Here is a 26,186-nt window from a genome sequence, read left to right as displayed (position 1 = left end):
TTTGTGTTGTGAAGTTTTCAAGTTTTGGGTAAAGATTCGATGGACTATGGAATAAGGAGTGGCAAGATCCTAAGCTTGGGGATGCCCAAGGCACCCCAAGGTAATATTCAAGGACAACCAAGAGCCTAAGCTTGGGGATGCCCCGGATGGATCCCCTCTTTCGTCTTCGTTCATCGGTAACTTGGAGCTATATTTTTATTCACCACATGATATGTGTTTTGCTTGGAGCGTCATCTTTTGTTTTACTTGCTGTTTGAATAAAATACCAAGATCTGAAATTCTTAAATGTTAGAGAGTCTTCACATAGTTACATAATTATTCGACTACTCATTGATCTTCACTTATATCTTTTGATGTAGTTTGTCGTTTGCTCTAGTGCTTCACTTATATCCTTTTAGAGCACGACGGTGGTTTTATTTTGAAGAAATAGATGAACTCTCATGGTTCACTTATATCATTTTGAGAGTCTCTAAACAGCATGGTAATTTGATTTGGTTATGAAACTAATCCTAATATGATAGGCATCCAAGAGGGATATAATAAAAACTTTCATATAAAGTGCACTGAATACTATGAGAAGTTTGATACTTGATAATTGTTTTGAAATATGAAGATGGTAATATTAGAGTTGTGCTAGTTGAGTAATTGTGAAATTGAGAAATACTTGTGTTGAGGTTTGCAAGTCCCGTAGCATGCACGTATGGTAACTGTTGTGTGACAAATTTGAAGCATTTTTGTAGCCTACTCTATTCTGCAGCATCGAAATTCGCAAAAATGAATGGTTTGTTGATCTGATGAGGTCCAAAAATATCAATATTAATAAATGGGGTCTATCTCTACATAGATAGATCTTGTCTACATCAGGTCATCATTCTTATTTCATTACTCCGTTTTTTCATGAACTTAATACACTAGATGCATGCTAGATAGCGGTCGATGTGTGGAGTAATAGTAGTATATGCAGGCAGGAGTCGGTCTACTAATTTTGGACCTGATGCCTATATAATGATCATTGCCTGGATATTGTCATGATTATTTGAAGTTATATCAATTGCCCAACATAAAATTTGTTTACCCACTGTTTGCTATTTTTCTCGAGAGAAGCCACTAGTGAAACCTACGGCCCCTGGGTCTCTTTCTCATATTATTTGCCTTTGCAATCTACTTTTCCTTTGCTTTTATTTTCAGATCTATTAAACCAAAAATAAAAATACCTTGCTGCATTTTATTCTTATTTGATTTATTTGGTGTTCGATCTATCAATCTACTACAATTTTATCTCACGTCCGTTTGCCCATCATGGGGCGCCACTACCCGAAAGGGATTGACAATCCCTTTTACACGTCGGGTTGCGAGTAGTTGTTATTTGTGAGCAGGTGTTGTTTACGTTCTGTTGCTTGATTCTCCTACTGGTTCGATAACCTTGGTTTCATATCTGAGGGAAATACCTCCCGCTGTTGTGCTGCATCATTCCTTCCTCTTTGGGGAAATACCGACGTAGCTTCAAGCCGCCATCAATCCCCAGTTCTTGGCAATCCTGAGCCCGACAAAGAGTCCTTCATACTCTGTTGTGTTGTTGGTATCCCTCTCCCAGGGAAAATGCATCTGGACGATGTACTTCAGGTGTTCCCTAGTGGGAGCAACGAGAAGCACGCCAGCCCCTGCACCTTGTAGGAAGAAGGCACCATCGAAATACATAATCCATTCTTGGGGCGCTTCCTTGCCGGGGATAACTGTCTCCAACACTTCTTCGTCGGGAGTTGGTGTCCATTCTGCAATAAACTCTGCCAATGCTCTGCTCTGAATAGTTGATGTGCTCTCAAACTTCAAACCAAAGCTGGATAACTCCAAAGCCCACTCCACTACCCTGCTGGTAGCCTCAGGGTTTCGGAGTATCTGTTGCAAAGGAAAGCGGGTGACAACCGTGATCTTGTGGGCTTGGAAGTAGTGGCACAGTGTCCTTGAGGCCATGACAAGGCCAAAAATCAACTTGTGCACGCCACATTACCTGGATCTAGCCCCCTGCACCAGGAAGCTGACGAAGTACACTAGGTGTTGGAGATATTACTGCTGGGCGTAAACCGGCCTATCTGGGCCGGGTCAACTTCATCAGTAGTTCAAGAGTGCTAAAGCCCAAGAAGACAGATGAGGGCCTAAAGCCCGTAGTTGGTTTAAGACTTGTAGCTGTAAACCGGCATTTGTATATAAACTTGTATTGTAAGTTAGGAATAAGGAGAGACCAACCCGGATACGAATATGGACCGGTGTTGGGACTTTGTGAACCGACGGGCGTCACCCGTGTATATAAGCGGACGACCCGGCGGCGGTTCAAGGACAACAGACAACAATTTGAGACTTAGGCGAAGCTTGTTTGCTCCCTAGTCATCGAAACCCCATCAATTCCATCACAACTAGACGTAGGCTTTTACCTTCATCGAAGGGGCCGAACTAGTATAAACTCTCTTGCGTCCCTGTGTCCGCTTTAACCCCTTCAAGCTAACCCGTTGCGATGGCTCCACGACTAAGTCCTTTCTCTAGGACATCTGCCGTGACAAAACCACGACAGTTGGCGCCCACCGTGGGGCTATCGCATGATGGTTTCAAGTTCTTGGAGGGCCGCTTTGAAGGACTCAAGGGCTACGCCTTGGGCCGGATGACTAAGAGTCGTCGCGGCAAGCTCTACATCAATGATGCAGGCTGGGGCCCCGAGGCCGGCTCAGTTGAGTACGGGTACCGGGTCCCCTTTGGTGGCATACACGTTTTCATTGGCAAGATCGGAGAACTGGGCCCTGAGCCGGGCATCTGCACCGACCTCGTCGAAACGGCTCAGCGTGCGCGATCTGCCCGGGTTAAACCGGCCGTGAAGCGTGCCTTCGTGGGAGTCATCCATGGAGGAGGACATGAGAATGGATCAGGATCTGGCGGCGAGACCGTCATTTACTCCGGCGATGAGTCATTCGGAGAAACCGAATCTCTTTATCAGCTACAAGATGACCGGATTGGGGGCTGTTCCGATGGTGACAGTATTCCGGACCCCTCTGATCTACCCAACCGAGTTGGAATATTCATGGCTGGCACACAAGCAGCACTTCATTCTTCGACTGCTGCACCAATAACCTCCGGTTCAGCAGCGGCGACAGCTGCTGGGGCAGGGAGCTCTGCGCGCCCGCCGGCTCAAGTTCTATCAGATCTATTTGATGCATTGGTTGTGCTTATGGCAGAGGCTAATCCGGCGGATCAGGAAGTCCACAACGCGGAGATTGCAAAGGTGAAGGAATAGATCACCTAGGCCAAGGCGGACTTGGCAGCTGAGGATGCCAGGATGACCGCAGAGCGGGCCGCTTTAGACGCACAAGCCTACAGGCTCATGTTGGACCAGAACGCGTCGCATGAAGTCATGAAGAGGAAGTACCGATCCCGTTTGCCTTCAGTTTTCGAGGCCAGAGACCTTTTCAACACCCCAGGAGCAGGAGCCAATAATCCGCTGGAGGTAAACCGGACGGAAGCCCCTGCGACCGGCGCGCCGGTTCAGCCCCATCGGATGGATCTGCCTCGTCAAAATAATGTTATACCTCAGGCTGTTTCGACACCTCCGGGTCACTAATCCAACCCGATGGACAATCTCGTTGCCGGTGCTGCACGGCTGGAGGCCATTCCAATTGAAGGTGACTCGCCGCAGGCAGTAGACGCGACGGGTCAAGGAGCTTCTGAGGACAGCTTTGGTTCAACAAGAAGCATACTCGTACAGCCGCGACCGGATCCACTCGACCCCCCGTCCAAGCCGGAGCTATAGCAGACATATGGATGAACCGACAGTGTCAAGTAATGAACGACGTGGAGCACCCCATGGCAAAAACCCGGCGGTGGTGCTGAGAACGCTCAGGAAGTGGTGGACCGGGCCCGAGCACGCAGGGAGGCCGAGTTGGCCGCACAGCATCAGGCTCGGCAGCTCACGCCGGTTCGTCCAACTATCTCGATCGAACCTGGTGTTACTTCTAGTTCTTTGGGGGTGCCTTGCCTTATCCCCGCTTTACGCAATGTGCGCCTGCCCAAGGATTTCAAAGGCCCGCGCAAAGTACCAAATTACACGGCGGATCAACCTCCAGAGACATGGGTGGAGAGCTATGAGATGGCCATGGAGATGCTTGATGTGGATGACGCGGTGTGTGCGAAATACTTCACCATGATGCTTGAAGGAACGACCCGTACTTGGTTAAAAAGCTTGCTGGCTAATTCTATTAGTTCATGGGCCCAATTACAAGCCCGGTTTATCAGCAATTTCAAGGATACATGTAAACAGCCTATGTCAATAGTGGACTTAGCTGCCTGCGTCCAGGAGGAAGGAGAATCAACGACTCATTGGGTGCGCCGGGTTTCACAAGTGTTGCACTCATCAGACCGCATCAACACTGACACCGCAGTATTAACCCTAGAAGGCAACTGCCGGTTTGGGCCCCTAAAGCTGAAGTTGGGACGGATGAAGCGTCATTGCACTGACATGGGGACCCTCATGGCTGCTTTGGTAAAGTATGCTGATTCTGATAGTACCAAGGATCCCGAATCTGATGATGACAAGGCAGGGAAGGGAAAGAGGAACAGCAACTCCAAAGGTCAGCAGCATCACTGGGCAGGCAATGGTGGTGGAGGCAAGCGTAAAGCGGATGGTAATATGGACTTTGTGGCTAATACCAACATGCAGGACAATGGCCAGCGACGCAAGGGTAAACCAAAAAACCGCAGTGGGGCACCCAACCCTAACCCGGACCGCCTAAACTATCTGCTGAGCCAGCCCTGTCCAAGACATGGGACGAAGGAGGCGCCAGCAAACCACCTTTGGAAGGATTGCTTCATTATGCAGGAGTTCAAGAATTCTAATGCTTTCTGGTATGATCACGGCTCCGGCGGTGGCTCAGGGTCTGGGCCGGGTTACGGTGGAGGAAATTCCGGTTCCAGATTTAATGGTAATCCGGGCGGACATAATAATCAAAATAGTCAGAACAACCAGGGTGGTTACAACCAACATTAGCAACAGTCAGGTTACCAGAGCAACCCAAAGAAGTTGAGCAGTGGGCAGTACCATGTCTTCACCACTAGCTTGGACAAGCGAGACCGGAAGGTTCAGAGGCGGGCGGTCAACTCTGTTGAACCGGCCATACCCCGTTATCTACGCTGGTCTGAACAGCCAATCATATGGAGCAGAGAGGATCACCCTCCCCAGGTTGATAATCCGGGTTAGTTGGCTCTGGTGGTGGCACCTCAGGTGGGAGGTTACAAGTGCACCAAGGTGCTCATGGATGGAGGGAGCAGCATTAATATCTTGTACTATGAGACCTTCCGTCGTATGGGACTAACAGATAAAAATCTCAAACCGTCCAATACGGTGTTCCACGGTGTAGTACCTGGCAAATCAGCATATCCTGTTGGTAAGATAGCTCTGGAAGTGGCCTTTGGGGATGATCATGATTCCAGGTCGGAGACATTGACATTTGAAGTGGTGAAAATCCAAAGTCCATATCACGCCCTGTTTGGGCGACCGGCCTACGCCAAGTTTATGGCATGGCCCTGTTATGTGTATTTGCAGCTCAAGATGCCGGGTCACAAGGGGACAATAACGGTTCACGGAAGCCGCAAAATCGCTTTGGAGTGCGAGGAAGGAGATGTGGCCTATGCAGAGTCGATTTGTGCCACCGAGGAGCTGAAGTATTATAAGGACAATGTTGATCCGGCGGACATGACTCCATTAAAGAAGCCAACTATGGAGCATGATCCGACCCTGAAGTTCAAGTCGGCAGCAGAAACTAAGCTTGTTGACTTCGTACCTGGCGATTCATCCAAGCAGTTCAGCATCAGTGCCAACTTGGATCCGAAATAGGAAAGCGCGCTCATCGAGTTCATCCGTGAGAATCAGGACATTTTTGCATGGAAGCCCTCTGACATGCCAGGTGTACCAAGGCAACTCGCTGAGCACACCCTTAATGTGGATCCTAAATACAAACCGGTGAAACAGTTCCTCCGTCGGTTTAACGAAGAAAGATGCAAGGCGATTGGAGAAGAGGTAGCCAGGCTCTTAGCAGCTGGCTTTATTGTTGAAGTTTTTCACCCTGAGTGGCTTGCCAATCCGGTGCTGGTCCTTAAGAAAAAGGGCACCTGGCGCATGTGTGTGGATTACACAGATCTTAATAAGGCTTGTCCAGCAGATCCTTTTGCCCTCCCCCGTATTGATCAAATTATTGATGCTACGGTGGGTTGTGAGCGTTTAAGTTTTTTGGATGCATATTCTGGCTATCATCAGATCAAAATGGCAGTTAAGGACCAGGAGAAGACGACATTCATAACTCCCTTTGGAGCCTTCTGCTATGTGTCTATGCCCTTTGGGCTCAAGAGTGCCCAGGCAACTTATCAATGGTGTGTGAAAAATTGTCTTCACAAGCAGATTGGTCGTAACGTACATGCTTACGTGGATGATATCATGGTTAAATCCAGGGAGAAGGAGACTCTGATTGATGATTTGAAGGAAACCTTTGATAACCTAAGGACATACAAGATGATGCTTAATCCGGACAAGTGTGTCTTTGGTGTACCGGCAGGCAAGTTATTGGGTTTTCTGGTGTCCAATAGGGGAATTGAGGCTAATCCGGAGAAGATCACAGCCATCACCTCCCTGGCTAAACCAAAGTGTATCAATGATGTTCAACGCCTAGCAGGCCGGATTGTTGCGTTAAGCCGGTTTATCAGTCGTCTTGGTAAGAAGGCAATCCCTTTGTATCAGATGTTGAAGAAGACGGATCAGTTTGTCTGGAGTTCCGCTGCTGATGAAGCATTTGAGGACTTAAAGCGGCAATTGGCCAATCCGCCTGTGCTCGCCGCTCCCATTGACAAGGAGCCGTTACTGCTATATGTTGCTGCTAATGCTCGGGCGGTCAGCGTGGCTATTGTGGTGGAGCGAAAGGAGGCAGGTAAGGAGCATCCGGTTCAACGTCTGGTCTATTATATCAGCGAGGTACTCATTGAGTCCAAGCAAAGGTATCCGCATTGGCAGAAGCTGGTGTATGGAGTTTTTATGGCAAGCCAGAAGCTTAAACAATACTTCCAAGGGCACCCAATTACGGTGGTCAGTTCTGCTCCTTTGGGGGATATCATCCAAAACCGGGAAGCAACTGGCCGGATTGCCAAGTGGGCTATAGAGCTCGGGCCGCACGGTTTGAAGTATGTGCCTCGGACGGCAGTTAAGTCTCAAGCGCTTGTTGATTTCATCAATGATTGGACGGAAATGCAAGCACCTGAAGAAAAGCCGGATCACACATATTGTACCATCCATTTTGACGGATCCAGGCAATTGGAAGGCTCGGGGGCTGGAGTCGTATTAACTTCCCCACGAGGTGATAAGTTTTGTTACGTTCTCCGCTTAATGTTCCCTTGTACTAACAATGCAGCTGAGTATGAATGAAAGTGCATCTATCCCTAGGTGGTTTTGGTAATTCATAACAACATGTAGCTCATTGAGCTAATGCTATTCCAAGATGACTATTTCAGGAAAGCTCAATGATTGGCATGGCATGGATGTGAAAGTGGAATCCTCAAAATGCTAAGGACAAAGGATTGGCTCAAGCTCAAAAGCTCAAGACTCTTCATTTTATATTTTAGTGATCCAAGATCACATTGAGTCTTTAGGAAAAGCCAATACTATCAAGGAGGGATGAGGTGTTGCTTAATGAGCCTCTTGCTTCATGTGCTTAGTGATATGCTCCAAAACCCTCAACTACTTTTCCATATCCACATATGACCTAAACCCTAAGACAAACTCGGTCCTACCGATTCTTTCTATCCGGCGCCACCGAGTTTCACTTGTCATAAGCCACTGCCAAACCCTAGCAATTCGGTTCTACCGATAGGGATCTCAGTCTCACCGAGATGGTATTGCAAACTCTCTGTTTCCCTTTCGTAACTTTTCGGTCTCACCGAAAGAGCGAATCGGTCCCACCGAGATTGCAATGAAAACTCTTTGTTTCCCTTTTGTAACTTTTCGGTCTCACCGAAAGAGCAAATCGGTCCCACCGAGATTAGCTTATTACCAAACTCGGTCTCACCGAGTTTGTGTAATCGGTCTCACCGAGATTACGTTATGCCCAAACCCTAACCATATCGGTCCTACCGAGTTGCATGTCAGTCCCACCGAAAATCTCTAACGGTCACTAGGTTTACCTTTTCGGTCCGACCGAGTTTGTTCATTCGGTCCCACCGAGATTGGAAAACTATGTGTAACGGTTGGATTTTGTGTGGAGGCTATATATACCCCTCCACCTCCTCTTCATTCATGGAGAGAGCCCTCAGAACACATACACAATTCCAACTCATATGTTCTGAGAGAGAACCACCTACTCATGTGTTGAGACCAAGATATTCCATTCCTACCATATGAATCTTGATCTCTAGCCTTCCCCAAGTTGCTTTCCACTCAAATCTTCTTTCCACAAAATCCAAATCCTATGAGAGAGAGTTGAGTGTTGGCGAGACTATCATTTGAAGCACAAGAGCAAGGAGTTCATTACCTACACACCATTTGTTACTTCTCAGAGAGTGGTGTCTCCTAGATTGGCTAGGTGTCACTTGGGAGCCTCTGACAAGATTGTGGAGTTGAACCAAGGAGTTTGTAAGGGCAAGGAGATCGCCTACTTCGTGAAGATCTACCGCTAGTGAGGCAAGTCCTTCGTGGGCGATGGCCATGGTGGGATAGACAATGTTGCTTCTTCGTGGACCCTTCGTGGGTGGTTGCTTCTTCGTGGACCCTTCATGGGTGGAGCCCTCCGTGGCCTCGCGCAACCATTACCCTTCGTGGGTGGAGCCCTCCGTGGACTCGTGCAACCGTTACCCTTCGTGGGTTGAAGTCTCCATCAACGTGGATGTAGGATAGCACCACCTATCCGAACCACGGGAAAAGCATCCGTGTCTCCAATTGTGTTTGAATTCTCCAAACCCTTCCCTTTACATTCTTGCAAGTTGCATGCTTTACTTTCCGCTGCCAATATACTCTTTGCATGCTTGCTTGAATTGTGTGATGATTGCTTGACTTGTCCTACAATAGCTAAAATCTGCCAAGAACTAAAATTGGGAAAAGGTTAAGTTTTTATTTGGTCAAGTAGTCTAATCACCCCCCCTCTAGACATACTTTCGATCCTACAAGTGGTATAAGAGCTTTGGTCTCCATTTGCTTTGATCTCCATAGCTTTTTGTGGTCATAGCCTTGGTTTCACAACCTAGGAGAGTATGGCGTCTAGCGAGGGAAACTATCACCGTAGAGGTCCTTACTTTGATGGTACTAATTTTGCTAGTTGGAAGCATAAAATGAAAATGCATATTCTTGGACATAACCCCGCCGTTTGGGCTATTGTGTGTGTTGGTTTGCAAGGTGTCTTCTTTGATGGGAAAGATCCAAACCGTGAAGCTACCGCGGATGAGTTGAAGATGTTGCAATACAATGCTCAAGCTTGTGATATTCTCTTCAACGGATTGTGCCCCAAAGAATTCAACAAAATCAGCCGTCTTGAGAATGCAAAGGAAATTTGGGACACTTTGATTGATATGCACGAAGGTACCGACTCCGTCAAGGAATCCAAGTTGGATGTGCTTCAAAGTCAACTTGACAAGTTCAAAATGAAGGATGGTGAAGGTGTCGCTGAAATGTACTCTAGGCTTGATCTCATCACAAATGAGATTGCCGGCTTAGGAAGTGAAGAGATGACCGATAGATTCATCATCAAGAAGATTCTAAGAGCCTTGGATGGAAAATATGATACCGTGTGCACATTGATCCAAATGATGCCCAATTACAAAGATCTCAAGCCAACGGAGGTGATTGGAAGAATTTTTGCTCATGAGATGTCACTTAAGGATAAAGAGGAACTTCACAACAAATCAAGTGGTGCCTACAAAGCCTCATGTGAAGCCCCTACATCATCAAGTGAGAAACAAAACTTCAATGAAGAATTGAGCTTAATGGTGAAGAACTTCAACAAGTTCTACAAGAGTAGAAGCAAAGATAGAAGCTTCAAGTCAAGGTCCTACAATGACAAAAGATCTTCTAGTCGAGAGCGAAACTGCTGCAGTTGTGGAAGACCCGGACACTATTCCAATGAGTGTACGTCTCCCTACAAGAGAAGAGAAGATTCTCCAAAAAGAAGAAGCAAAGAATCACCACCAAGAGAGAGAAGGAGTAGAGATGATCGTTATGAATGAAGATACTCACGGAGAAGCAAGGATTCGGAAAGGAAGGAAAAATCATCAAGGAGCTACACAAAACGAAGACATCAAGCTCATGTTGGTGAATGGGTATCCGGCTCCGACTCCGACAGCCACCCCGAGAGAAGTTATCACTCCGACTCTGAAGATACTCAAGATGAAGGTGTTGCCGGTCTAGCACTTGTGTCAACCAACTCCCACGACATATTTGACTCACCAAATGAAGGAATTGGAAGATGCTTCATGGCCAAAGGTCCTAAGGTAACACACCCCGAGTATGTTGATTTCAATAGCGATGAAGATGACTTGTTAGGTGATGATTTGCTTGTTGACAAGTCTAGTGATGAATACTATGATGAAACATCAATTAATCATGCTAATCAAGATAAAATGAATGACAATGATAAGGAGAAGATTGAGGCTCTAACTAAAGAACTAAACACTCTTAAGTTAGCTCATGAAACTATCTTCGAAGATCATCGAGAACTTTTAAGAGCTCATGAGAAATTACGCTTTGAAAAGCTCAATCTTGAGCAAGAGCATGAGTTCTTAAAATCAATCAATGATGATCTCCGCAAGAAAAGTTCTTCTTACATTGCCAAGCGTTTACTCTTATCCACTTACATGCCTCAAGTCAAGTCTAGTAACAAGAACAAGAAAGATTCTTCCTCTAGCAGTAACAATGATCATGCTAAATCCAATATTGTTGCTTCTAGTAGTTCTCTTGATTCCACTAATGATTCTCTTAGCCAAGTTACACTTGAGCAAGAAAATAGCTTATTGAAGGGAATTATAGAGAAAGGAGTGTACAAAAGCCTTGCCGGGAGTAAGCAATTCGAGGAAATTGTGCGCAAGCAAGGAATGCACCGGAAGAATCAAGGTGTTGGTTTTGAACGAAAGTTCAATACCAATGGAGTTGAGTGGGAAGAAGATCAATAATCCAAGACAAAGTTTGTTCCTCAACAAGAGAAGTATGATACTTCTTTCAAGGGGACACAAGTTCAAGATGATCTTCCACCACAAGACTACAAGCAAAAAGGCAAGGACAAGCTTCAAGAGGAAATTGATGCATTTGAAGAAGCTCCTAAGACCTTAGTCAAGTGGATTCCCAAGACTACTTCAAGTTCCACTTCATCAAATACGACTACAACTTCAAGGATTCCCATCAAGATGGTGTGGATCCAAAAGAAGAAGAACTAGAGAGTTCTTGAGGGTGACTCCGCCAACATACTTCACTCTTATCATTTTGGCAAGAACAAGTGCAATCAACTTCCACATCTTGCACTAGTTCAAGGAGTCACAAACCCTCTTGTTGGTAAGACAAGGGACAAGGTAACCTAAAAGTTTTCATGGACATCATCTTGTGTGTGCATCACTCTATGTCTATGGATATCCTTGTTTGTTCCTTGTGGGACTAACCCATGTAGGTATTGAAAGTGCAATTCACTCAAATGGATAGCTCCAAGTGATCTACATCAACATTGAGCATCCACATCTTCAACATCTACATGAAGTCATCATCGACAAAACCTGAGGTTAGTTCATCCCTCTAAGGGGGGATATCACATATAGGGGGAGCTTTACTCTAAGACTTGAGCTAAAGCAACTCTAAAGATGTGAACACAACAATGCTTTATGTAAAAGTGGTGACCCCACTTGAGCTTAAACGATGAGTATGACCTATGATCAAGTGTTCTCACTTGACTCCTAAGTCAATATACTCATATATAGATGACCTTGTCATTGCAAATTGCTTGATAGATGCTAGAATTGGTTGTGCATGCCTTGTCACATATTTCATTTGCCATCTTATTGTGTGAGCATGCTGGTTGCATATTTTACTCATTCGAGGACATCCACTTGTTGTTTTGATTGTTTGGTTTTATTTCCTTTGCCAAGTGGATGGACAAGAATGCCTAAGAACCTCCTCTAGCTATCTATGCTTTTCTCGTCTCAAACTCTATTCATGCTACATCACAAAATTTGATCAAGTCAGATTCGAACCACTCTGTGTGAGGAGCGCTCGGAGTCCCCGATTCGTCATAGACTTAAACTTCCGAAACCTCTTTGTGATTCTCGGTCTGACAGATACCCTACTTTCGGTCCTACCGAGATCATTAAGTTGATCTAGGTTTTCGATCTCGGTGCAACCGATTTGAACCATTCGGTCACACCGAGTTGCAACAACTGTATACAGTTTTGCATCTCGGTGCCACCGAGTTGTTCCACTCGGTCACACCGACAGGGTCGGGCTATATATAGTCACGGGCAAAAATTTGGAAATTTCTCCGAACCCCTTCGCCCGCGCGATAGCCTGCTCTGCCAACTTGGTCTCCGGATCGTCTCCTCGCCGCCAGCCGCCTCCAGTCGCTGGTCTCCGTCGCCGTCAATGGAAATTCAACCCCGCCGTTGCCGCCGTAGCGAGTCTCCGCCAAACTAGGGTATGGACTCGATCTTTGTGCTATTCCCCAATCCGATTCTTAGCACATTGTGATCATCATGATTCTTGCCACGTTTGTTAAACTTCTATCCAGTCAATGAACTCGTAGATTAGGTTTAATTCGAAAATTTTAGGGTTAGGTTTCCGTCGAAACCATCTCGGACCCACCGAGTTGAAAAACTCGGTCCCACCGATTTGGCTTATGCCATTGCACAAGTGAGACTCAGTCTGACCAAGAATTACTTATCGGTGTGACCGATTTTGGAACTCTGTGAAACCCTAGTAGTCTCGGTGCCACCGAACTGTGACTCGGTCTGACCGAGTTCACTAGTTTAGGTGCCAAAACTGCTTCGGTATCACCGAGTTTAGAAAACGGTAGATCCGAGATGCTTTCAGTGGGAAACTAAAACTAAGTTGTTGAATTATTCTTTTGCAAAATCTCTGCATTTTGTGATGCTTATCCACTCTATCTCATCTATAACCTATTCACAGGGTCAGCAGTCAGAGCTTGCATCATGTCAGACCAAAGTGATAGCCAGAACTTGTCAGAGCAGCAAGTGCAGATGAGTGAGGGCACTAGTCCCTTAAGTTCCTCAGATGATGGCAGCAGGAGCACCCCTAGCAATCTGCCTAAAGCTGCCACAAGACAGAGAAAGAAGAGAACCTCAGACTCAGAAGATGAGGATTATGTGGCAGAAGAGGAAGCAACTTCCAAGAGAGTTGAGCCAGCACAGGGCATAAAACCAGGGATGAAGATCAAAAGGCCAGCAGGCAGCCTATGTCAAAGGCCAGAGCTTCAACTGAGAAGCCCACTCCCATTGAGCCAGTTGCTGCTGAAGGCAAGAAGAGGAAAGAAAGGGTGAAGAAAACTGTAGCCAGAGTGCTTGGCAAGGCTTCCATCATGGAAGATGAGGAGGAAGAAGAAGAGGTAGCTGCACCAGCACCTAAGGCACCCAAGCTGATGGGTGATGCCATAAGAACAGGGGCAGCTGCTTCCAAGGCCAAGCCATCTCCAAAGCCAAAGCCAAAGAGGAACACAAGAAGCATCCCAGCTACTGAGAAGAACAAGGCCCCAGTGCCTGAAGCTGCAGAAGAAGAAGAGAATGTTCTTATAAATCTCAAGCCCAAGATCCCAGACCACAACGATGCTCATCCTGTGGCTGAGGATATGAAACTCAGGAGAGATTCAGGGCTCTGGAAGTGGAGAGAAGCAGACCCGTATGCTTCAAGGAGAAGGACTGCAGTTGACTACAGGTTTCACACCAAGGAGCAGCAAGACTTTTATGAGACAGTGCTGCTAGACAAGAAGCCAATTGTCTGTGATATGAGATGGGTTGATTGGCAATACATCAAGGACAACGAAGAGTACTACCCTGGAGTGCAGGACAGCTTCAAGGCATGTGGAGTAGAGGACTTTGTTGGGCAGAAGCTCACAAAGTGGAACAAGGAACTCATCATGCAGTTCTACTCCACAGCCCATTTCTATCCAGATGGCAGGATTGTATGGATGTCAGAGGGTACGAGGTACCAGTCTACAGTTGCTGAATGGGCTCAGCTGATTAATGCCCCAGAAGAGCATGCCGATGACTTGGACATTTATGCCAAGAAGAAGATGGACCACAACTCAATGTCAAACATGTACAAGGAGATTCCAAATGAAGCACTTGATACGTTCAAGTTTGGCTCAGTACACCATCTTCTGTCAGGGCTGCCAACCATCAACTGGATTCTTAGGCACACCCTATTGCCCAAGTCTGGAGATCACAAGATGATCAGGGGCCACGCGATCAACTTGCTTCATATCTTTGACGATCCACAGAAATTCAAAGTCATGAGCCTTATGATTGAAACAATCAAGAGGACAGCAGCAGACCAGAAGAGGAGCTGTGGATATGCCCCACAAATTCAGGAGCTCATCAACTCTAAGATGGGCACGGGCATATACCTATTGGACAAGGAACACCTGCCCATCCGTCTAGACTTTGAAGATAATCAAGTGGTCATGAGTGAGAATGAGCCATCATCTGCCCAAGCACAAGCCAAGAAGGAGAAGGCGAGGAAGGAGAAAGCTGCCAAGATGCCTACTCAAGAGGAGGCATCTGAATATTTCCTGAAAACCAAACAAGAGCAGCTTGGTTATTTGATTGCATCCACCCTGCGGATTGAGCAAGGACTAGCCACCCTAACTCATAACCAGGCAAGCTTAGAGAGGATCATGGAACAAAAGTTCTATGACTTGGATGTCAAAGTGACAGAGATTCAGACTGCAGTGGAGCAGCTCCAGGATGACATGCAGGAGAGGACATGCAAGACTACAACTAATGCCTTTGCCAGAGTGCCACGAGGTCCGAGGTCGTCTGCAGTGCTAGTTGCTGACCCCAGAGCCACCACGTCTGCACCAGCTACAGCCTTAGTTCCACCAGCTCCAGCGTCCACTTCAGCCTCGACTCCGACCACGTCTACAGAAGGCTTCGTCCTTGGAGTGCTCCGGACTCCACCACCACCTGAAGATCAAGCCTGAGTGTCGACTTAGCACTATGCATTTTCTAGGAACTTTTTGGTAACTTGTTGCCAAAGGGGGAGAAAATGTATAGATCATAGGCTTCGAGAGAGAGTGTTGCTTTTAGTGTTGCTTTTATTCTCTCTTGCTTTATTTGGTGGTTTTTCGAACTTTGTTTGCTTTTGTGTGAGATACTATGTCATTGCTCGTGAGACATTGATGATCATGTGTTTGATCATAAGCTACACTTAATGTTTGCTTAATATTATCATCTTATCTATCTTATGTGATCATTCACTATTCTTGGTGATGAGTGCATGTATTTCATTCTTATCATTTTAAGCGCTCCACCAAGACGTATGTGACATGGAAGAGTAACCCATGACTCTAACTCTTTGTGCATTTGCAGTCCCAGGCAAATTTTAAATATGCACAAATTTAGGGGGAGCTCTTACTTGTCACATACTTCTCAAAGCGACGATATATTTCATGCTTATTATCATTTGTCGAAGCTTTGATCTATATGTTGTCATCAATTACCAAAAAGGGGGAGATTGAAAGTGCAACTATCCCTAGGTGGTTTTGGTAATTCATAACAACATATAGCTCATTGAGCTAATTCTATTCCAAGATGACTATTTCAGGAAAGCTCAATGATTGGCATGGCATGGATGTGAAAGTGGAACCCTCAAAATACTAAGGACAAAGGATTGGCTCAAGCTCAAAAGCTCAAGACTCTTAATTTTATATTTTAGTGATCCAAGATCACATTGAGTCTTTAGGAAAAGCCAATACTATCAAGGAGAGATGAGGTGTTGCTTAATGAGCCTCTTGCTTCATGTGCTTAGTGATATGCTCCAAAACCCTCAAATACTTTCCCATATCCACATATGACCTAAACCCTAAGCCAAACTCGGTCCTACCGATTCTTTCTATCTGGCGCCACCGAGTTTCACTTGTCATAAGCCACTGCCAAACCCTAGCAATTCGGTTCTACCGATAGGGATCTCGGTCTCACCGAGATGGGATTGCAAACTCTCTGTTTCCCTTTCGTAACTTTTCGGTCTCACCGAAAGAGCGAATCGGTCCCACCGAGATTGCAATGAAAACTCTTTGTTTCCCTTTTGTAACTTTTCTGTCTCACCAAAAGAGCAAATCGGTCCCACCGAGTTTACCTGACCAACTCTCTGGTTAGCTTATTACCATACTCGGTCTCACCGAGTTTGTGTAATCGGTCTCACCGAGATTACGTTATGCCCAAACCCTAACCATATCGGTCCTACCGAGTTGCATGTCAGTCCCACCGAAAATCTCTAACGGTCACTAGGTTTACCTTTTCGGTCCGACCAAGTTTGTTGATTCGGTCTCACCGAGATTGGAAAACTATGTGTAACGGTTGGATTTTGTGTGGAGGCTATATATACCCCTCCACCTCCTCTTCATTCGTGGAGAGAGCCGTCAGAACACATACACAATTCCAACTCATATGTTCTGAGAGAGAACCACCTACTCATGTGTTGAGACCAAGATATTCCATTCCTACCATATGAATCTTGATCTCTAGCCTTCCCCAAGTTGCTTTCCACTCAAATCTTCTTTCCACAAAATCCAAATCCTATGAGAGAGAGTTGAGTGTTGGGAGACTATCATTTGAAGCACAAGAGTAAGGAGTTCATCATCAACACACCATTTGTTACTTCTTGGAGAGTGGTGTCTCCTAGATTGGCTAGGTGTTACTTGGGAGCCTCCGACAAGATTGTGGAGTTGAACCAAGGAGTTTGTAAGGGCAAGGAGATCGCCTACTTCGTGAAGATCTACCGCTAGTGAGGCAAGTCCTTCGTGGGCGATGGCCATGGTGGGATAGACAAGGTTGCTTCTTCGTGGACCCTTCGTGGGTGGTTGCTTCTTCATGGACCCTTCGTGGGTGGAGCCCTCCGTGGACTCGCACAACCATTACCCTTCGTGGGTGGAGCCCTCCGTGGACTCGCGCAACCGTTACCCTTCGTGGGTTGAAGTCTCCATCAACGTGGATGTAGGATAGCACCACCTATCCGAACCACGGGAAAAACATCCGTGTCTCCAATTGCGTTTGAATTCTCCAAACCCTTCCCTTTACATTCTTGCAAGTTGCATGCTTTACTTTCCGCTGCCAATATACTCTTTGCATGCTTGCTTGAATTGTGTGATGATTGCTTGACTTGTCCTACAATAGCTAAAATCTGCCAAGAACTAAAATTGGGAAAAGGTTAAGTTTTTATTTGGTCAAGTAGTCTAATCACCCCCCCTCTAGACATACTTTCGATTCTACAATGAAGCCTTGCTCCATGGTCTCCGGATGGCTAAGGAGATGAATCTAAGTCGAGTTAAGTGCTTCGGTGACTCGGACCTCGTGGTTCAACAAGTGTCTGGCACTTGGGACTCCAAGGGCCCACTCATGGCAGCATATCGTCGTGAGGTGGATATTGTTGCAGGTCATTTTAAAGGCTATTACGTGGACCACGTGGACCGACGGAAAAATGAAGCGGTGGACGCCTTAAGCCGGCTGGGCTCTCAGCGCAAACCGGTCCCGCCCAATGTTTTTCTGGATGTGCTGCACAACCCGTCGATCAAGATCCCTGGTGAAGCGGATTTGGCTATTCCTGATCCGGAGGCTCAATTGGTGGCAGCTCTTCATGTTATTTCGGATTGGACGCTTCCTTACCTAGCGTACAAGAACCGGGGCGAGTTACCAGAGGATGAGACTCTGGCCCGACAGATAATCCGGCGATCCAAGTCCATGACTATTATCAACGGCGAGTTGCATCATTGCAGTGTGTCAGGGGCGTTTCAACACTGTGTGTCTCCTGAAGAAGGCTATGAAATTTTGCGTGAGATCCACGAAGGAGATTGTGGTCACCACGCCGGTTCAAAATCTCTGGTGGCTAAAGCGTTTTGCCATGGCTTCTATTGGTTAACTGCTCATGCTGATGCAGAGGATCTGGTCAGACGATGTGATGGTTGCCAAAAGTTTTCAAGACGTGCTCATGTGCCGGCTCAAGAACTGAGAATGATTCCAATTACTTGGCCGTTTGCGACTTGGGGGCTGGATATGGTTGGGCCTTTCAAAAGGTCCAAAGATAAGAAGACCCACCTCCTGGTGGCGGTTGACAAGTTTACAAAGTGGGTGGAGGCAGAACCTGTTAGCAAGTGTGATGCGGACACGGCGGTTCAGTTCATCAAAAAAGTGATTTTCCGGTTTGTCTTTCCACACAGTATCATCACAGATAATGGTACCAATTTGTCCAAAGGTGCCATGAAGGAGTTCTGCGAACGGGAGCACATCCGGCTCGACGTTTCATCGGTGGCACACCCACAGTCCAATGGTCAAGCAGAAAGGGCTAATCAAGAGATCTTGAGAGGCTTCAAGCCCCGGCTTATGGTTCCTTTGCAGAGAACACCGAGTTGTTGGGTAGAAGAGTTACCATCTGTGTTATGGAGCATCAATACTACACCCAACAGATCAACAAGATATACACCGTTGTTCATGGTTTACGGAGCGGAGACGGTTCTCCCCAGTGATATCCATCATGATTCACCCCATGTGGCAGCTTATGTTGAAGCGGACAATGAGACAGCACGGCGAGACGCTTTGGACCTGTTGGATGAAGAACGTGACGTAGCAGCTGCCCGCTCGGCGATTTACCAACAGGATCTTCGTCGTTATCACAGTCGCTGAGTCAGAACCAGAACCTTTCAGGAAGGATATTTGGTGCTTCGGCTCATCCAAGATCAGACTGATATGCATAAGCTATCCCCACCTTGGGAGGGGCCTTTCGTGGTCAGCAAGAATCTGCACAACGGGTCATACTATCTGATCGATATTCGAGAGCATAAAGACTCACGTACATCAGAGGAGGAGACCAACAGGCCGTGGAACATAGCTCATCTTCAGCCTTACTATACCTGAGCCATTGGCTCTACTTATGTACATATTACGACGATGTATATATTATGACTAAATATAAAAAACCGGAACCTCAGCTAAAGCGGGGTATCTGTTCTTTTACATCATGTGTGGTTACACGGAGTTGTTCTAAAGCGGCCTCCGGTTTACCCCTTGAGTTAGCTTTTCAAAAGCGTCATGTTATATCACTTGGGGGTTTGGTCGTGTCCAAACCAATGCAATACCTCTTGATAGGCGAGAGCCACCAGATCACTTGGGGACTTGGTCACGTCTGAACCAGTCATGCCTCTTGATCGGCCTAAAGGCCACATAATCACTTGGGGGCTTGGTCGAACCCGAACCATTGCCATGCCACTTGATCGGCATAAATGCCATGGTTTCATTTGGGGACCTGGCTGACTTGAACCATAGCTACACCTATCGGGAGCTTGGTCGTGTTCGACCATGGTAACGCCATCTGATCAGCTCAAATAAGCCTCTTTTTGCAAACGGTTTTGTCATTGCCTTTGCTTCACACTTTTCTTTGAAAGATATTTCTTTCTTTTTATTGCGTTTTTTAAACCGACAAAAGTTTTAAACCGGTTCACACTGTCAATTGACGGAACACGGTCCATTTTTGATCCGGCGACTATTTGCTTGGTTTGATTTTTTGTTAACATCCTATTATGGTGAAACACGGTGTTTATTATAACCCGGCATGGTTTACATGGTAAACTGGCATCATATATATATAGGAGCTGCTATCTCCTCCAACAGTGTGGGTTTATAAAACTACGCTTCAAGATTGGCCAAGCCAACTTCACGCTCAACGATGGCAGGTATTATGTATCTCAAAAATTTTGTCATATACTTGAAAATTTCGGATGTTTTGATTTCATGTATGCAGACAATATATTCCGCCTGATGGTTCAACCGCGATGGCACTTTAAGATTTTTTATTGCAGAAAGTACTTTGGAAAGTTCATCACCCAAAGGAAGAGCAAGTTGTAGTAATTATGCACGAAGGCATATCAACATCAAAAGTATCAGTTAGCCTATTACAAGGCAACACGGTGCCCACAATAAGATCATTGTTTTTCGCAAGGGAGAAGCAGTTTTAAACCGGCTTCCGGTTCAAGCTTGGCCACCAGCCTGGCCTGATGGTTGTGAATCATCCCGCGCCGTTTCAGCTTCAGTTTCTCTACCCAGCGGCTGGAAATCAACAGTTGTCCAGTCGATTCCCATTAATGCTTGAAAGACAGCTTCATCATGGATCAGCAATGATGGGTCAATATCGGGAGCGTAAGTATGCTTACGGATTGGAGGGATAAGATTTTCCGATTCATGAATTGGTGCAGCTATTCGCTTGTTTTGATTGTCATATTGGGCTTGATAATGAGACAAGTTTGCTTCTTCAGCCAATTGACAAGCTAGCAGACGCACCTCCCGGTTTATTGCTCGCAGATCCGCTTCACCAAACTCTGACCCGTCTTCCTTCAAGCTGGGATAGCCCTGAGCCGCTTCAATAGGATCAAAATCCGGCACCCAAGCTTTTGCCCGGATTAAGGCATTGATCGCACCGGTTCGAGCAGTAGATTTCTTCAGCTCTTCAACCCGGGCAGGAAGCACCGACAGTTTCATCAGAGTGTCTTGAATCAAAGTGGGCGCCGGTTTGTTGTGGGATGCAGTACATATGATACGCTGTGCACCAGTGTACAGTTGTTCGATCAACGTATAGGCGGCTTTCAATTTCTTCCGCACATCTGACCCCAAGTGACCAATGCGTGTCCTTGAAATATCATAAAGGGTTAACAAACCGACAGCTCTGTAAGACGGCAGAATCAATTCCGAAGTCAAACTGGCTTACCAAAGATAGTAGTGGTCATGGCATGCACGTGCCGCTTTATGCTGGTCAGTTCATCCGCCACCAGTTTTAGTGCAGCCTCGGCATCCTCTGCTCATTTGATTAAAGCAGACTTTTCAGTGGCCCAATCCGCCCGCTTCTTCTTGAAGATCTCCTTAAGCTGTTCCATGGCGCTTAAAGCGCTGGCTAATTCCTCTTTTGCCTTGGAGGTTCCAGCTTGTTGGGATTTCAGATTTTCATGGAGATCGGCGACTTGGCTTTCTTTCGTCTTCAGCTCAGCCTGCATGCAGACAGTTATATGCTTCAGCAAAACGGTACAAGTATTGAAGTACCAACCACATAACAAGTTATGCACTTGGCACTTGGGGGCTAATGCATATTCGATCTTCATCTTTCAATTGCTTACAAAGTCCCAAGATCAATACAAGTATTCAACTTGGCACTTGGGGGCTAATGGCTATTTGTTCGTATATATTCTGATGCGGCAATCTCAATTACTTAAAGTCCCGGTTTAACTACGCTAAGTTGAACCGGCCCTTGGGGGCTACATCAGCGAATTTCAAAGCATTAAGATTCATATTAGTAAGTCCCGGTTTGAAAGAAGATTACAAACCGGCCCTTGGGGGCTAGGAGAGTCAGCAGGAATCGAAGCATACAAGTAGGAAAAAGCATATGGAAGTTACCTCATATTTATCTTTCATCATGTTAACCAGATCGGCTTCATAGTCACGACTGGTATACAGTCGGTTCAGGTAGCCGGAATGGATATCTTGGGCGTTCAGAGCAGCGTAAGTCGCCAGATCAGCATTCCACTTGCCTTTGCCAAAGGCAGCAAATTCTTCCTTGGCAGTATGTTTGGACAAAGCGACAGGATTGCTTGGCTCTGTATGGCCAATGCCAGTAATGACAACCTCATCATCCTTGGCATCGCCGGTTTGCACTTGGGCTGTTGGCTTGTCAGTAGTCTTTGTTGGACCGGTGGATTTCTCAATCCGGATGGAACTTGTGCGCTGATTGACAGGACTAGAGGTATCAATAGGTCTCTCTTCAGCAATAAGATCGTCGTCTTGCTGCGGCGGATCATTGGGTATATCCTCAGGAATAGCCTCTTCAAGATCTGGTGTTTTGCCCGGTTCAAGGACGGCATCTTCTTCGGCCGCTTTGTCCACGCGAGCCTTCTTGCTTGGCCTAGGCTTGGCCCTGAAAGGAATAACAAAATCAAATACAGCATATGTTCCAAGGTGATGTACTGCAAATATTATGATAAGTATAGCTTACCCAAGCACCGTTTTCAGCGGTGGCAGCTGAGTAGCCGATGATTCGCCAGAGGATGAGTGGGAAGTAACCTGGTAATCGGAGTCAGATGGATTAAGAGGTTGACGAAAGCAGCCCGCTTTAGGACAAGCACTGACAAGCAAATTAGAGACCTCTGAGCGGCGTTTCCGAACCGGACTGTTCGGTAAACCGGCGGAGGTAACTACCTGGCCGCTGTGCCGGGTGGTGCGACGAGCTTCGTGCTGTTGGGTCTTCATAAGAAATTTGGGATCCAAATAAGCAAGAGGATGAGAAAATTTAACTTTCCGGTTTGCCTGACGGATTTTTAGTGAAGGCAAAGGTTCTGAATCGGAAGAGAGAATAATTACCTCTGCAGCATCAGCATGGCTGGCTTCGGCATCATCCTGACAAATATCATCATCAATAAGACGCATGAAAAATAAGCCAAGTGAGTCAAGCCCTACCTCAAGGTCCGGATTATCCACATCATCATCAGGGGCCGGATTAGAGGATGCAGTGGTTCTTTTCCTGTGGGCAGTCTTCTTCACAGCTTTAGTCTTTTGCCGGGTTGCTCTTTCCGGTTTGTCTGGTTTTTCTGGTTTCTCCTACGGCAGTTTCTTACTCCAAAACGGATCATTGCCTTGGTTACACAGACACTGATATTAAACAATGACCGGATATATCAATAACAGATTCAGCAAAAAGAAAAATCAAAGTCTTATAGCTGGCGGTTTGTTGGTGGCACAGAAGAGAAGCAGGCCAGTTTTAGCACAGATGTGTTCCGGTTCATTCAGCATCTTATTCACAGCCTCTGTGATTTCTTCATCGGTGAGCTGGATGTTGGAATGTCGCAGTGGGTCATCAACACTGCCAGTATACTCGCACATCAAACCAGAGCGCTGACTAAGGGGCAGTATGCTCCATGATATCCAACAGCGAGCGAGATCAACCCCTGTTAAACCGTTGGCCATAAAGGCTCTAAGCTTCGACGGTTGAGGAGCATATTTGCTTCTCTCCTGGGCAGTCAACCTTTGCGGAAAGGGGTGTGTATTGCTGAGCCGCTCCGGACAAAAGCCAGGCAAGGGATTCTCACCAGCAGGGGAGGTGTCTTTGCAATAGAACCATGTCTGATTCCACTCTTTGGGGTGGCTGTGCATTTTGGCGTGAGGGTATGTGACCTCTTTCCTTTTCTGAATCGCCACGCCACCCAACTCCGTATTGGAGCCATCAGTAAACTCAGTACGGCGGTTTAGATGGAAAAGGTGTCTGAACAATTCCACTGTGGGCTCCTCTTGAAAGAAGGGCTCATAAAGCACTTGGAAGTGACACATGTTTGTAACAGAGTTGGGGCCAGTGTCTTGTGGATGGAGTTGGAAATCGGCTAAAACATCCCGGTAAAATTTAGAATCGGGCGGCTTAAAGCCCCGGGCTAAGTGATCTACAAAAACGACGACCTCTCCTTCTTGAGGTGTGGGAGGGCATTCTTTGCCGGGAGCCCTCCAATGGATGGTATCTTTGCTGCCTAAGGCGCCGATCAGGACTAAATCGTCCAGTTGAGCTTCTGTGACGCGAGAAGGAACCCAATTGCACTCATATACTTGCTTGGCCATGATGAAATCTACAAGGTAGAGGATCCCGGTTCAAAAATGCACTGATTAAGGTACATTGGTATGTGCAAAGTTAAACCGGAGACAGATCTATCTAAACCAGAGTTTTATGAAGCAACAACATCTGGCGGTTCAACAAGGGGACTAATGGTATATACCAGTTTGGCAATTTTTTCTAGAAGGTTAAACCGCCTGATCTAAGCATTGAAACAGCTGAGATTGCGGATGGATAAGTATGCAGAAACAGATTTCACAAGATTTCTCTACAGCGTTGGATCTGAAGCAAGTTCAGAAAATAAGAAAAATATTCAAAAGCTCAAAGCAGAACAGTATTGAATCAATGGGCAGAAATATATGTGAGATCTATGGTCTTGGGCATGAAACTAAAGGCGGATACTAAAAGCTACCGCTACACAGAGCAGGGTTCACAGATGCATCCAGGAGCTAGTATATGAACATGAATAGGTGATGAACACTGCAAGAACACGAAACCCTAGAACAGATCTGTGTTGAGAAGAGCAGAAGGCTTACCAGAGTTGAGGAATACGCGGAAGGTTGCCGCAGTGCTCTGGTGCGTTCAGGTTGATGCAACGGCCAAGGTTGGTGCAGAAGTTGACGGCGGCGACGGAGCTCCGAGGCTGGCGACGTGAGGAAGACGAAGAAGAAAGGCACGAAGGGGAGAAAAGAAATGACCCTTCGGTCCTATTTATAAGGCAAAAGAACATGTGTCAAGCGCGACAATCAAGGGGCCACGAAATGGAGCTGTCGCCTCGATTTCCGCAGATCTATTAAACAAGGAAGCATAATGGATAGCTTCGTTATGACAGGTGACGTCACTCCGGTTTACAGCAATCAGAGAAGATGATATCATGGCAGTTTACCAATTTATGAGAAGATGTTGAAGATGAAGTTTTTGCTAAAGGATTGACATGAACCCATTCAAATCAATCTGGGCCTAATGTTGGAGATATTATTGCTGGGCGTAAACCGGCCTATCTAGGCCGGATCAACTTCATCAGTAGTTCAAGAGTGCTAAAGCCCAAGAAGACAGATGAGGACCTAAAGCCCGTAGTCGGTTTAAGACTTGTAGCTGTAAACCGGCATTTGTATATAAACTTGTATTGTAAGTTAGGAATAAGGAGAGACCAACCCGGATACGAATATGGACCGGTGTTGGGACTTTGTGAACCGACAGGCGTCCCCCGTGTATATAAGGGGACGACCCGGCGGCGGTTCAAGGACAACAGACAACAATTCGAGACTTAGGCCAAGCTTGTTTGCTCCCTAGTCATCGAAACCCCATCAATTCCATCACAACTAGACGTAGGCTTTTACCTTCATCGAAGGGGCCGAACTAGTATAAACTCTCTTGCGTCCCTGTGTCTGCTTTAACCCCTTCAAGCTAACCCGTTGCGATGGCTCCACGACTAAGTCCTTTCTCTAGGACATCTGCCGTGACAAAACCACGACACTAGGCGCTGCACCACTTTCCTCCTTGCCGCGTCCTTGGGGCTGTCTCCGTTACCTTGCTCTCTTTCATCTGGGACTGCATCTGACCTTGTCGAGGTCGCTCATTTTCCTCTCCGGAGGGGACATTGGCTATGGCTGCCACCTCTTCCACTTCCCACTGCGCCACAAGTGCTGCACTAACCACTTGATTAGTTGCCACTAAGTATAGCAACAATGGCTCTTGTGGTTTGGGAGCGACCAAAGTGGGCACAGAGGAAATATAGGCCTTCAAATCTTGCAGTGCAGCATCTGCCTCCGGGGTCCACTCCACTGGTCCTGCCTTCTTCAAGATCTTGAAGAAGGGCAAGGCGCGCTCGGCAGACTTGGAAATGAACCTGCTAAGCGTGGCAACACATCTAGTTAAACGCCTCACATCCTTAACTGTCTTGGGTGCTTGGATTTGCTCAATAGCCTTGATCTTATCGTGGTTGGCCTCTATCCCCCGGTGGGACACAAAGAAGCCAAGCAGCTTGCCTAGAGGAACACCAAACACACACTTCTCCAGGTTCAGCTTTAAGTTGATCTTGTGCAGATTAGAAGATGTCTCTTCTAAATCCTGAATGAGGGTTGAACTTTCCTTGGTCTTGACCACAATATCATCCATGGAAGCTTCAATGTTTTGGTGTAACTATGACTCAAAACTAATCTGGACTGCCCTTGCAAACGTGGATCCGACGCTCTTCAATCCGAAGGGCATGCGTACAAAGTAGTACGTGCCACATGGAGTGATGAACGATGTCTTCTCTTCATCTTCCTTGGAGATAAAGATCTGATGGTACCCTAAGTACGCATCCAGGAAAGAGAGTAGATCACACCCGGAGGTGGAATCCACA

Source organism: Triticum urartu, chromosome 1A, assembly GCF_056163025.1.
Source record: "Triticum urartu cultivar PI428250 chromosome 1A, HENAU_Tu73, whole genome shotgun sequence".
Classification (NCBI taxonomy): domain Eukaryota; kingdom Viridiplantae; phylum Streptophyta; class Magnoliopsida; order Poales; family Poaceae; genus Triticum; species Triticum urartu.
This window is presented reverse-complemented; position numbering follows the sequence as displayed.